Genomic DNA, 12029 nt, shown 5'->3' on the forward strand with positions numbered 1-12029 from the left:
CTCCTTTGGGCCTGGGGGGAGCTCTGTGCCAGCAGTTTTAGGGCCAGTGGCTGACCATACCCAACACAACTGTTCCCTCCCAGCACTGGCTGTGCAGCCAGGACCTTCCCAGGGAGTCAGTACTTGGGGTTCCCTGGAAAAACCCATCTAGGAAATGTCTGGGGTGGGTGGGTGGGTGAGATCTGCTGTGTCCAGCCCGGAGGGTACATGGAGTGATTGACATGGGTAACCTGAATCTTCATCTCCTGTCAGTGCAGGTATGCCAGAGGAAGGTTTGCAGTATTTGTGTGTGTGAGCCCGAACTCTTACATTAGGGGCTTGGTTGACTGCTTTTAGATTTCTGTGGCTGGTTGATGAGCAGCGTCTTTTGAAGTACCATGTATCCCTCAAACGTTTCTTTTCCATCTATTTTTCCATTAATTTTTCTGCTTTATCAGCTCGCCCTTAACTCATGGCTTGTCATCGTGTTCTGCCCCCGCCCCAAGCTGCTAAACTGTCCTTCCCAGCTGAAGGGTCATTATTTCCTTACAGTTCTGCCTCCTTCTCATCTCCAATTGCAGCTGCCGCTCCGGGGCACAGACAAAAGACGGGCTTGTCTGCGCCTGACAGGAACAAGAAAGCGCTGGGAAGCATAGTCCAAATAGATCTCAGTGGAACAGAAATCACAAGCGAATAATAATCCAAAAATGTTTTCAGACAATCCCGATGATTTAATAGCTGGGTTTTAAAAAACAAACTGAAACAAGGCGGGTTTTTGGCAGGCTGTGCCCTGTCCCCACAGCTGCTCACACTAGAGGGCAGCCCGAGACTGTCTGTACAGTGCTGTTGGAATTCAGCTCACTGTCTCAGAGAAAAAAAACAAATTGTGTCCCCGTATGGAAGAAATGTGCCCGTTTTCAGTTTGATTTAGCATACAGAACTCCAATTCCTCCATATACCAACCTTTACTACATGGCAGTGTCAGTGAAAAGAGGATTGTGAAGGAATTCAATTTCACCACATGTTAAGGAGGCCACTTTTTAAACACCAATAAATTCTTCCATCAAAATATGAAGTTATATCTATCTTAAAATATTTAAAATAAGGTCAACCCTAGAATACCTGGAGATAACTACTGGAAACTACAAGTAGCCAGCCTTGGCGCACAGAGCAGCACTAAAATAGCAACACTTGCTTCCCAAACCAGTAACGAGCAGTCAGAAAAGCTGAGGCTTTGGCAGCTGATGTTTGGTCTCCCTGCATGCTGGGATCACATATGATCCAAACACACATCAGCATGACAGGCACCGCTTCTGCTCCTGAACAGCTTGTATTTACTAATTAATACCAGCATTCCACATTCATGTATTATTCCATGACAGTCTGTCTCATAGTCATACTTTTGTTATGCTTTGAGTCTCATTTAGAACTTGTTGAATATTCTATTTTAAAATGTAGTTAACATTGGCACATGTGTGATAGGGAGGTATGATGCAAAAATGAGTATTAAGAATAGTAAATTAGAAAGCAATAATAATTATTTGAGTTACAGCAGATTGACTAGTTTAATGTATTTCATTTGGTTTTGGTTAAACTACATAAAATTAACGTAATTCATTAAAAGTTGAAAATAATACAGGTGTATTGAAAATAAAAGGTGTATGTTAAAATAATTTGTGTTTCCCTGAAGCATCTTTTGCTGTGTTTCCCAGCAGGTGCTCAGGCCAGAGGCAGAGGGAGGGCACCCTGCAGGTCGGGGGGCTCTGGCTGGGACTGTGGGCACTGCCTCTGACACCCCAACCCGACAGAGTGACACTCTGACACTCCTGCAGGGAGCAGGAGGCTCCAGCCAAGCTGGGCAGTGTCCACAGCACAGCCACCTCCTGCACAGCTCCCAGCTGCTTCCTGCCAAACATCCCTGTGCCTGGAGTTACAGCTGCTGTGAAATCCCAGGGAGGCTGAGAAGGTTCATTGATTGAACAGATAGGAATTTTTCATTTTTCCTCTATAATGAGGCATCCTTCTCAAAAGCATCACTCTCAGCAAAGCCCTGTTCCTGCCAGACTCTTTGGAAGCAGCGTGCTGAGGCTGTCAGGAGTGAGCCATTCCTTTTAACACAGCAGGTCTGCTTGTGCACCTCCAAAGGATGCAGTTGTGAAATACACACTGGAAAGGCTCCTCTGCAGCACTCAGCTTCAGCTCCTGCTGCTTTGAACGCGGCTGTCACAGCATGCCAGCTCACAGGAGTCCTCCCCAGGGGACCCGTGTGTGTCAGGTACAGTGACCCAGAGAAAAACAAGTGGAAGCTATTTGTCTGTTGAAACTGGGCTGAATGACCCCTGTTGCACAGTCAGCACCTGAACCAGCAGTGTCCTGAGCTGCTGCTGAGGCGATCTGAGGGGAGAGCTGCGATTCCTGGCTGATACGGACTGCTGCACACACAGGGTGCTGCTAACCCGTAACGCTGCCTGGGACCGTGCTGGTCATGCATGGAGGCAGCATTGCTTTTATAATATATAATTATAATATAATGTTCCTTGTTATCTGCATTGGTGTTTTATCAACAGATTATAGGGGCATCAGTGACTGTATAAAGTGTGACCCAAACCATCAAGGGAAATTCAGCTAATTCCCCCTCTGGACTGCAGTGGAGGGCACTGAGCTGTGCTCAGGACTCTTGAAGTTTTCATCCATGGGAGTGTAAAAAGCAGTCACAGCACTTAAGGGCTTGGACTCCCACTGCAGGCAGGGTCCTTAGAGCAGTGGTCAGCTCCTTGCACAGAGCTGGCGATGAGGCTTTCAGCTCCCTGTCTGTAATCCCATTTCTTCGGGACTGCCAGAGTGTGGTGGGGCAGTGAGGGGGTTAACGCTGCAGCAGTCCTTTGATAATTGAAAAAGAAAAAAGCCCATCCAAAGCTAACAAAAACAACCCCCTGTTTGAGGTCAGTGCTCTAGTAAGTGCCTTTTAAAGAAACAATAACCCGGTGCAATAGAAAATATTCTGTCCCTCTCTTCAGTAGAAATCTGATAAACCACGGAGAGAGGCAGGTGTCCAAGGAGATAAAAGTAATAAATGTGGCTGCAGTTCGGGAGTGAGTTAGACTGTCAGGCTGGTAATTAAATGAAAGCCCTCTCAGGAAATGCTGGAAGCTAATAGATACTCATGGAGATGCCAATTCATTTGCCTCAGCAATATATGTTAATTTTAGCATGGGATTAATTTATACATTTTGCAGTGGGACGAAATGGCAAGGATGGGAAGGGGAGAGCTTTCATCCTGCCAGTGGTAGAGATTATTAAGCACCTTATACTTGTTAAAAACAGAACAGTGTATGAAAATGGGAGAGAGAAAATGTTTGATTTAAGTACATTCTCTAAACAGAATTAACTAATCACAGGCTTATACCTGACCCAGAGCACTCTTGCAGACAGCTGCCAGGGGCTCCTTGGCTTTGCCACAGCTCAGTAAGTACAGAGCCCTAGTTAGCAGGTAGTGCAAGTCACTCTGTGTTGCTGTGGTTTAAAGGATTTCTGAGTTACGAGAGTGTGAAATGAGGAGTGCTGCAGAGGTGGGTCCCACTACAGGAAGAATAGTGGTTATTTGGGACTACAGCTAGCTCAAGGATGGATGCTCTGGCAAGTGTACAGAGGAGCTGCAGGAAAGAACAGATTTGTATGTAAAAACACACTGGTAATCACTGAGAGAGCTGGTAATCACCAAGGGAGCTGGTAATCACCAAGAGCTGGTAATCATCTTCAGCAGAGCTGGTAGTCACCACAGAGCTGTGTGTGTGCCATGCAGGCTTGGGGCAGTGAGCAAATCACTGCTAAATCATCAGCAATTCAGGACCCTGTCAGCTTTAGCCTTGTGGCACATGCTGACCACAGAGCTGCCCAGCTCCTTCTGCTCAGTGGTTGTGCTGTTCTGGAAGAAAGCTAACTCTGAAGGCAGGCAGGCACTGAAGCAGGGGAGATGTTCTCCTGCAGCAGAGGGCAGTGAGGGGGCTGAGACCCTGTTGTGCCCTCAGGAGGTGGCTGTTTGTGGGTTACTGTCCCTCTCTGAGGTAATTTTTGAACCTTGCATCACTTCAGTGCTGTTTGTCTCAGGCACCGAGCTCTCATGTGCCATCCCTGCAGCTCTCAGGTGCACAGCTGAGGACAGACACTGCTCCCAGTGCACACCCAGGCCCGTGGTGAGTCTGGGGCTGCCCGTGCTGGTGTCTGCCAGGGCCCTTCACTGCACCAGGTGCTGCTGGGGACACCAAATGAGGCCCTGATTTACACATCCAAGTGTGGCATTAAGGGCTTGACTACGGCTATCTCAGCGCTGAGACACACACTGCAGCACAGCAGGCTTCTTTCTAAAAAAAGCCCTCTGATCTGTAAAATTATCAGCATTGAGGCAGCAGAAGCAAAGCAGATTTTCCTTTATTTTCTTCTGCCTTAGAGGAGGAATACTCACTTGCCCTTCAGTATGATTACAGCCCATTTACCAACACTTCTTTTTTTTTTTGAATTTCAGACCTACATTTTGGAACAGTCACAAGGAAGAAGTGTTTCTTTTCAGAGCCTGGAGCAGTCAGCACAAGGGTAAAGTTTATTTAACAAAAAGAATAGTTCCAGCTGAATACATATTGTGAAATTACAGTATCATTTAAAGCAAAATAGAAATGGTTGCGGGTCAGGGTCAGGGAAGGAAGATAATGACATCTGCTGCAAAGTGCATCCAACAACTGTCTTCAAATTTTAAAGTTTTTTTTATAGGATGTTTTTTTCTTTTCTTTGTGTAATTAGGCAAAAAAAAATAGAACTAAAAAAAATGTACTAGATGCTGGAAGCAAGGTTGAGGCTTGCTTAGAGATTGCAAATAGAGGCATTATAAGTGGTGTCTCAGATTCTGATTTCAGAGTTACAGGCTCTGTCTTTCCAGGATGGAGGTCCATGCTCTTCCTGCCCACACACGTGTCCCTGAGGGATGTCCTCCCTGCCTGGCTGGCCAGGGCAGGACCCTGAGGGACCCCACGGGGGCTGGCCCTGGCTGCACACTCCTTGCTTAACAGCCATTGTCCTGATGCCATAGAAGTCACCTCAGTCCTTTTTGTTTCAGACTGTAGCTGTCAAAATCCACACTCTTCATGGGAAGGAATTTCCTACTTTTGACAATGGTACTTTTAGCTGGCTCTTGCCACTCTTGCTGCACAGTCTGGCTGCTGTGTCTCCTCCCAGGCACTGCTGTAGTGTCCTTCTGCCCCTGATCCAAGGGCTCTCAGTGTTTCCATAACACTGGGAAGTGGGCTGGGAACAAACCCAGGGATATCCTGGAGGTCCTACCAGCATCAGCCCTGTGTGTTTGCCTGCATGAGCTGTGGGAGACATGGAGGAGTCAGGAGAGCTCAGATCATTGCAGGAGGGGCTCCTGTGCCAAGGAGATCTAAATCCTATCCCCCGAGGACTGATTTACAGGGATTTTAAGGGACTCTGTGGGCCGTGCTCTAATGTGTCTTGACACTACTGAATTGAACTGAGCCCTTCCATAACCCTGACATTTAAACACAGATGTTGTGTGTTGTCCTCTTATAAATTGAAACAAACAAAAAAAAAAAAAAGGAAGAAATAATAATTTCCCTCCTTGTCATGCATGTGAAAATCAGCTGAGACATTTTTGATGCTCACACAGATATACAGAGTCAGTTCTGGGGACAGGACACGGGGATGTTCCAGTTGCCAGTGTAGATCCATTCCCTGCAACTCAGGTTCTGCTCTCGCTGGGAGGCACCGAGACATTCCCGGTGTTTGGGCAGAGGTGATGGCTGAGCAGAGCAGCTGGAGCCCTCCTTCTCCCCGGAGCCTCTCCAGGTGTGGCACAACAGCTCCGCTCCCAGGTGCTGCTGCTGCCGCCTTGGCTGTGCTTTAACACCGGCTGAGCCTCCCACATGGCAGCGTGATTTACTAAAGCACTAAGATATTGGGTCAGCCTTGTAAATCATTTTAATTATTTCACTAAACAGGTTGTGGAAATAGATCAATAGAAAATATGGCATTTAGGCTTACAGTGCTGTGCATTCATTATGGGAAAGGAATTATATTAACTGATTTAGGAGCTAATAATAACTGAAAATAACAATTTAATGGAAGCCTTCCAATCCTGTACTTTCAAAACAGGATACAGCTATACGCAGTCTACTCATTTTAATCTCAGTCAAGTATACAGAGCAATCTTTTGACTTCAGAGAAATGTCAGTCAAGTACATGTACTTGCAGACTTTCAGCATCCCATAAATTACATTATAATAAAACCAAAACAAAGAAACTGTCAACAACCATTTTTACATATTGGCAGGGTCACATGAACCAGACACATGAAAAATAAGAAAATACATTGCAATCTAACAAAGTGAAAGAGTTGCACAGTAGGGGCTATTTTCCTCTTGCAGTTTGTATTTCTGTGAGACCATAGTTTGTGCTGCAGAGCTTGAAGGACACTTCTCTAAGATATTGGGGTTTTATCTCAAACATCTGAATAGTAAATGTATGCTATATTTCTGTGAATATACACTGTATATGTGATTTATATATGCAAGGAGACAGGGAGGAAAACAAACCAGAAAAACCTAATCTCACCTGTGCAGCAAAAGCCAGGTGCCAGCATTCAGTAGCTGGGGTCAGCATTGCTCTGTTACAATTATTTCACTGTAGCTGTACTTAATTTGGTATGCTGTGTCCTGGTTTTCTTAATGCATGCATGACAGTCACCTGTGCTGTTAAAATATTTCCTTCTGAAATAAGCTGTACATTGTGCCTCTTTAATGTCTAATTGGCCATCGAGTCACTGCTGAAGGCAGCAGCAGGACTGTGGGCAGAATCCCAGCTGCAATCTGATAGTGCCCCTGTGTCAGGCTGGTTCCAAAGCCTGCAGCCTCCTGATAGGCACTTGTCACACCAGCTATCTCCACTCTGCTTTGCAGGCACAGTTAAGCTTTTCTTTAAGCCCTCAGGCTAGATAGCTTTGGAATTATGCACTTCATCACACCCCAATTAGCTAGGGATGCATGACAAAACCCGTTATCTGTTCGTTTAGGTGGGAAAACACCTTATTTTGCTTCTTGGTTCAGCACGTGAAGAAAAAAAGCACATACCCTTTTTCTCTACCGAGAAAAGCTTGCTTTAGAGCAGAATGAAACTTCGAGCAGTGTCAAATCATGCTGTTCCCTTATTTACCTGTGTCCTTGAGCTCCATCCGGCTGTTTTGGGAATGCTAAGTGGTGCTAAAATAAAAATAAATGGCTTCAGTGTGAGCGCAGAACTTGCAGAGCCCATTGGCCGTGCAGCAGGTGTGTGTCGCTGTCCTGAGCCCCCAGAGCAGGTGACATCCCCCGGACAGGTGGTCCCCAAGGCTCCCCACACTGCCTCCACCCCTCACCATCTCGCAGTTGCACTCCTGGCTGTAAACAGCAAACTGGACGGGTGTTTTTCCCAAGCCCAGTAAATGCCAGCAGCAACAGATGAGCACTGAATGAAGGGAAATGTGCTGGGTCATTTTCACAGCCCTGAACGTGAGCAGGGCTTTCTCTGGTGCTGCTGTGCTCCAAAAAACCTGCTGTGGCAAGGTTTGAATTACCCGGGGTAATGAGCCTAAACTGGGTTGACTTTTCCATACACATTTACAAGCAGGTTGACAAACACTTTCTGAACCAGCAAAGCTCCTCATATTTGCTTTTGAGATGTTTTTCTTTAGTGAAATTCTTTAGTCTAGCATAAATAGTGTAAGACCTCTTTGGTCATTAAAGAATTAACTCAGGTTCATAAAGGGAGTTGATGTTCTTAAAAAATATTGCAAAATGTTCGACTACTTGCATTTGACACTGTGGCAAGGTGGATTTAGTTCCTTTTATTCAGTCTTGTTATTAAGTTATGTTACAGCTCCCATTCTGACAGGAGCCTGGTGTGGTTGCTGATTGCTCTGTGCTGGGGCAGGGAGGGCAGAGCCCACCTTCTGTCCCTAGTGCTGGGGAGCTGCAAGGTGGCCACAGCCACAGATTCCTCCAGGACTGAAGCACTAATAGGTATTCAGTTCTGGTCTTCCTGTCTTGTCAAACTGTGCTTGCTTCTCTGCAGACTGAAATGCCAGGGTTATTAATTATTAAAGGATGTCATAAGGAGTCTGGCTGTGTGGTTCTTGGCTAGCTTGGGTGCAAAGACATTATCAGTGACTTAACCATAAACGGAGGTTCATTCTAACCAGGATTGCAATTAGCACCTTGCTGTGCATTTAACTAACTTGAGACTTTCATACTACTATACTATAAAAGTTGAAATTATATCCAGGCACTCTGTAAATGGATTACACTATTATCATTATTTGTAGCACGGAATGATTGTACTTTTACTGTCTTGCACTGAATTAGCATAAATGAATAACAAACATGAGTGTATTTGGTAAAGACCATAAAGTAACTGATGTATCCTTAATCAAACTGTAAATTTTCACTGTCTCATTTGATTCTGTTGCCTGTAGCTTCTCTTGTGCACTTTCTCAAGTGCTGCATTCCCCTCAGGGTATGAGGTATCACTGAGAGACATGGTTCAGCCCAGATCATCACTCAGTACAGTTCTTCCTTGGCCTGGCTTGGATTTAGATGTGCACATTATGTGTTTGTCCAAAGGTTTATCAGCATTCCCAAGCAAGTGCAGCACGGGAGCTCAAAGCACTGCTTGGCTCAGTCAGAGTGAGACACACTGGGTAGGCACTGCTGGCTTCCCAGGGCACTGTCAATTCAGTACAGCACTGGGGGGTGTTTCAGCAGCATCCTAATTCCTGCCACAGACACAGGATGACTTTATCTGGGCAAAACAGGCTTTGAAATCTTGAGGCACTTGAGGGTCCCTTCAGGAAGTGTTGGGTGGCTTCTCCTTGTGCTCCCACTGTCCCTGTCTGCTCAGAGCAGCAGGAGCAGCAGTGGCTGTCCTGCCAGACCACAGAGCGTGAGGCTGAGCTGTGCCCTAGCACACTGGGCAGGAGCTTTCCTGAGCTGCACTGGCTGTGGCTCTGGCAGCCTGCTAATACAGCCCCTGCCATCCTGATTTCAGTGCTTGCAAAGGATCCCAGAAAAGAAAGACAAATGAAGAATCCTCATCACCGTGCTGGTGATGCTCTGTGGGCTCCAGAGAACTGACTGATTCTCAGAGCACAGACTGACCCCCAGCCCAGGGCTGCCTGATGCCACGAGACAGCACGTTCATTCCCAAGGGGGAATTTAGTTCTCAGATGCTTGGCTAAGATCTGACCAAGCTGCTCCTCTCTGGGTCACAGCCACCACCACATTGCTCTCCTGGGGGAAGGATGAGGCAAAGCCAAGAGGGTGTCAGAGTCCTGGCACCAACCTTCCTCACACCCAGCCTAAGAGCACAGACACTCTCCCTGTGGGGCTGGTGACACATTTGTAAAACTGCAAAGACATTTGGTTTATGACATAGTGACAGGTATCCATCACTTGGATCAACTCTGACAACTCTGGAAGCACTGAAATTCAACAGTCCAGAATAGTAAGTAAATAAATTACAGCATAGGCATTAAAAAGAGGCTCTGCCATGGGAATTTAGAGCTAAATCTCATGTTTAACGTAGACTGTTAATACAGACAGACTGTCTGTCAAAGAAAAAAATAAATTAAAACCTATTATAAAAACACAACACTTGGAAATCAGAAATATGCTACTAATTTTTGCCAAACAGTTTACTTTGACTGCCAGGCAAAATATCAACACCTGCCTAGGTACTAAGTCGATCAGCCTAAAACCCAAAATGAGCCACAGTATTCAGTGGATTGTCAGAGTAAATTCAGAGCCTGAAAAATACTCAGTAATGAAGAATTCCTATTTTAGTTTATTAAAAGAAAGCAATTACTTCAGATTTCCAAGCAAAATTAGAAGAAAATAAAAAAATAAGAGCTCATTCCTATGTCATCTGGTTTTTTCATCCTGTATAATACTCCCAAAGAGTTGCTTCCTATTTCAAGGATAATACTAACACAGAGATGAATGAAAATTTTTTAAAGATCTGGTCATGGAATAGAAAAAAAATAACACCCCTTTTCCCATCTTCCCCAGAGTAAATCCCAAAAATTTCCTGTTAGAAAAGTATAATTTTCAGTCGAACTGTAAACACTTAGAATTATTTATGAAGATCTTGGTAATTTAGTTTGTATTACACTACAGATAATTTTCCATATGAGATTTAAGAAACAGTTCAATAATAACAGGAAAGGAAATCTATACACAACAAATAGGGAAATCCATTAACTAACTCTACATCACAGTCCTCTTCGATTCAACTCCTAATGTAACTCTGTTTTACTTGGAATGTCCATAATTGCTATAATTAGGAGGCGGGCAGTCACCAGAGGAGAAATAGGAGATTTCAATCCACTCATTGGCATTAGCACAGACCTTAAAAAAAGCCACCTTGTTCAGTGCTGAATTTTGGTTTGTCGTTTTTATGGATCTGAGGCACATATCTTCCCTGACTGGCTTCATTTATAATATTACCCATCTCAACTCAGCAGAGGCTGCTGGGTTTTACAAACATGGTCTAAACTCAGCAACAAACTGCACATCCTGCCCTTCCTCCCTCCTCCCCATCCCTGTCACACACAGCTGCTGCTGTGCTGGGGCAGGACAGGCAGGGGCTCCTTAGGGCTGTCCTTGTTGGGGTTCTTCAAGCCTTCATCTTGTTCCTGTTCATTTTCCTGTGGAATAATTGTAGCTGCTCCTGCATGAACAAAACTCAAACCTGGTCCCCATGTGCCCACAGCAAAGCCCCCAGTTGCCAAGCAGTCCCCACTGCAGCACAGGCCCTGCAGCACTGCACAGGAACACCACAAAAGCCCAGAAGCAGCAGTAAAGAAAGAATCCCCCATCTTTACACTGCTGTAAGTGGATGTTTTGCTATTTAAGCCCATTAGCAGCAGTGATTCGCCTATGTTGGTATTTTAGCGCTCTCCCAAGGCTTGCAGCACTGGTTTTCCCTGACCTGGAGGCGCAGAGCCCCGGGGTGATGCAGGTGGTGTCCCCCAGATGCAGAGCTCAGGGGGCTGCAGGGGCACAGCTCCCTGGGCAGGGCTGCCAGAGCCCTCCCCCTGCCCAGTGACACCAGCCAGACACGCTTGCTGCGCATTAATATTCTCACAACAACCCCCCTCCAATCAGTCTTTGCTAAAAGCATTAATTAAGACTTTAACATTTCTGATCCCATCAATTTTCTGTTCTCTTCTTATTAAATAGATGTACTAGGGGAGTTTGAATAATAACTGCCCAAAGTTTGGGGATAATGAATAAATGAACTTTGCCAGCCTCTGGCTAAGCATGAAATTTGCTGTAGAGTAACAAATGCAACAGAGGCAGCTCATACATTAACCAACCTAGTTTTGACACTCAAGTTTGGGAGCGCATTATTTACTTACTTACTAATTCTAGGAGAGACTAGGCTCCAAAATGTTTTATGCAGGAAATGACAAATGCCATGTTCAGACAGTCTTTCTGCACTCTCCATCACAGCGTGAAGCTGCTCACTCACCCATCTTCTCTTCGGTGGGTCTGGCCCTCTCGCCACGCATAGCGAGGCTTTCAGTACTGCAGGCTCCATTTTCCTCAGGAGCTTTGCCAGGAAAGGAGCACACCACAAAATGGGTAATTTTGGTTTTTACTCCCTCGCTCTTGGCACTTTGAAGGTCACCTGTGTGCTGTCAAACTGCTTTTGTTCCATGTATTTTTGCATGTGCACGGCTCCAGCACCAGCTCTGTTACCCTGCTGTAAATCCATTCGTTTTTGTGGAAATCCATTAACTCGCAGTGAATTTATGGCAGTATAACTGTGAGCGAGCTGCAGCTGATGGCGCAGACTGGAAATATTACAAGGAAAAGTGCAAAGTTCTATTGATTTTCTCTCAGGAGAAATGTGTGTTTCCTTATGATTATATTACAGATGACTCAGCTCTGGCCCCCAGCAGCCATCCCTCATGTTTCCCTGCTCGCTGGCTGTGCGAGGAGCCTGTG

The 12029-nt window shown here is 45.5% G+C and overlaps 1 long non-coding RNA gene across 1 annotated transcript in view; it reads left to right on the forward strand.

The window, feature by feature from the left end:
- Positions 1-12029, forward strand: part of LOC111934653 (uncharacterized) — a 34202-nt gene that overhangs the window by 20418 nt on the left and 1755 nt on the right. Inside the window, exon 2 of the long non-coding RNA XR_002867351.2 lies at positions 4502-4569. This is a non-coding gene — a long non-coding RNA (uncharacterized LOC111934653). The remainder of the gene's footprint in view (positions 1-4501; positions 4570-12029) is intronic.

Source organism: Cyanistes caeruleus, chromosome 12 (genome assembly GCF_971803275.1).
Source record: "Cyanistes caeruleus chromosome 12, bCyaCae1.hap1.1, whole genome shotgun sequence".
NCBI classification, from domain to species: domain Eukaryota; kingdom Metazoa; phylum Chordata; class Aves; order Passeriformes; family Paridae; genus Cyanistes; species Cyanistes caeruleus.